Source organism: Nanorana parkeri, unplaced genomic scaffold (genome assembly GCF_000935625.1).
Source record: "Nanorana parkeri isolate BGI_ZX_2015 unplaced genomic scaffold, ASM93562v1 scaffold21, whole genome shotgun sequence".
NCBI classification, from domain to species: domain Eukaryota; kingdom Metazoa; phylum Chordata; class Amphibia; order Anura; family Dicroglossidae; genus Nanorana; species Nanorana parkeri.
Genome location: NW_017306289.1, coordinates 3,527,319 through 3,529,972, shown reverse-complemented (window position 1 = coordinate 3,529,972; position 2,654 = coordinate 3,527,319).

The window sequence follows — 2,654 nt, the reverse complement described above, 5'->3', positions numbered from 1 at the left end:
CATGTTAAAGGATATCTATGATCAAAAACTAAAAAAACAAATATGTATTTCTATATTGAATTTACATAAGTTATATTGCATTCCTAATAACCATATCGATGTAGAAGCTTTTTCTGGGGGAGCCCCCCTTCTTTGTACTGTGTCCATCCACCTAGACTTCTTCTCCCATCCAAGACTCAGCCTGTACGCACTGAACACAGTCATTTCACAGCCGCTCGCGGCTCTCCCTCTCCCAGCCGCCGTGGCCCGGCCTGGCCAGCCGTGCACGCGTGCTGCTAGGGTTCCCCACAGCGCCTTCTCATCCGTCATCTTCGTATCCTGGAATCACCCCTCCTCGGACTCTCCCCAGGTACCTGTCATTGATTCATCATCTTTGACACGCCAGCTGCCTTCTAACTGTAAGTCACACCAATTGTCCTTTATCAACTATCAGACATTATACAGTCAATTTTCCAGGTAGTAGCGCTTCTTACATTTGTTGCTGTTTTCGATGTAGAAGCTTGTAAACTTACATATTGAAGATGCCTCTAGGATGAACTTCCTCAATGCACTGACACAATTTCACCCAGCCCTGTTTAATATGCACTTCCTTGTGTCACAACTCTAACTAAGCCTGCCGTCTGAACAATGTAACATTATCGGTGCTTGCTGGAAGCAATGCATGATGACATATGTAGTCTTGAGACATTGAGATTACATCACACCCAGCAGCAAGGAAAGAGATAAAAAGCACACTGGTAATCCAGGAAATTGTTGATGTGAAGGCGTGAAAGCTTTGATTGCATTATAAAAAAACACTCTAGTATGTATCCCTATTACAATGCTGATGTTATAACAGGATAGTATATGCTGTGACTTCAGAACTCCTTTACACCTGAGTATGCAGACTTTGGAGCTGAAACAGCAATGTAAGGCACCGCTTTAGTATGCATTAAAAACATTGAGTACATCCAGCCAAAACTTTTTTTCTTAGTTTTGTGTTGAGTGGGGAAGGATTTATATACCCTTCAACCTTCTACTGCTATAAGTGGCTCCAATAGAGAGATGTACCTTCACTTTCTGTGCTGCTGACATTTTACCAGACAGGATGTGAAGGTAACTCTCCCACAGCAACAAAAACCTAAAGGAGAACTATGGGGAGAGTGAAATATACTCATCCCCGTCATTAGAGCTGACTTGCAACACTGAAGCTGTAACATGATGGCTCTATAGATCGAGAACTGAGCTGTAGCTTGCGGTGTACTGAGCTTTGGGTGACGGGAGAACGCTAATTTGTGTCCTCCCGTGACCCTTAGGAGAACTATGGGGAAAAACACTTGCAACATAGTTCTCCTTTAAGCCTTAGAAAAGATCACATGACCTATGGCTACCAAAACATTCACATAATTAGAGACAGATCCTGACTGGTAGATTTGCTTTGAGATAAGAGGAAGCTGGAAGCAGAGTCTGCATGTAATGAGCACATATGGCTGCCCCATGTACAGATATCGTTATAAACTATATATACAAACATGGCTTTATTAAAGCATTAGTAGACTTTGAATAGATTATTTGCATTAAGTTGAGCTCTTTCACATGTACTGTATATATAACATTTGTATTAAAAAGACTGTAGTTTTGTATTAAAGTATTACTGTGTCTTCAGTAATAGGAGCACGAATTCTAGAATGATGACACTGCCTTGGGGCCGCATAGGGAGTGTTGTCACCCTAGGACATGAAATTGAAGCCTATTACCATAAGGAAGGGAACAAGAAGAAAACAAGAGCAATAAAAGCAGTGGAGGGTAAGCTATTATTTCATGATTTTTTTTATGTTTAGATACAATTTGAGGCTGGCTTAACACCTTTGTGCTGTGGTAAAGCACGATACAACACACGTGTTGTGCTGCTATTTATTTCTAATTGCTCCCCAGCACACTTTGCAATGCTTGTGTGCGTTGCAAAATATCTGAACAATCTGATTGGATGCAGGCATTGTTCAGGTATTTTGAGAGCCAGAGGGGCCGACTAGCAAGATACTGAAGCTTGGCCCAGCGGGAGATTTCTTCATCCACACAGTTTAGCGTAGATGGAGAAATCAGTTGCACTTTTTCCATCTGACCACAGAAAATCTGCAGATAATCTATAGGTGTATGGCCAGCTTTAGACTACTGCTGGAAGGAGCTGTCTAACAGCAAGCTGGCTGCGAGGATCAGGTGAGTATAACTTTTTTTTTTCATTTTAGCGCCTAGACAAAATGAGCAGTTAACCCTTGCAGTGTGGGTGTAGCCCCACTGCAAGGGCGAATAATATGTTTCCCTGGAGTTCTTCTTGACATGCTGTCCTTCTAAACGCTTTACCAATGGGAGCACTGCAATAGTTAATAAACACTTACACGTTATTTAGCATACATATACTTAACATGAAAATATTTATGTGACGCTAGTTCCTCTCTGAAGCCTATGTGTGTGTTTAATGGAAGAAGCAACATTAGAATGTACAGCTTCAACATTTTATACATTTGTTGTTTTTGTTTTCAAACATATTTTATTACCTTCATTTGCTTTCCATATATCTTCACTTTATGACCTTTTGGCATCGCCTACTTTTTCCCAGATCTTTTTGTGACTGCCATAGCTAGACCTGATACTAATGGATCCCCTATATCATCAGA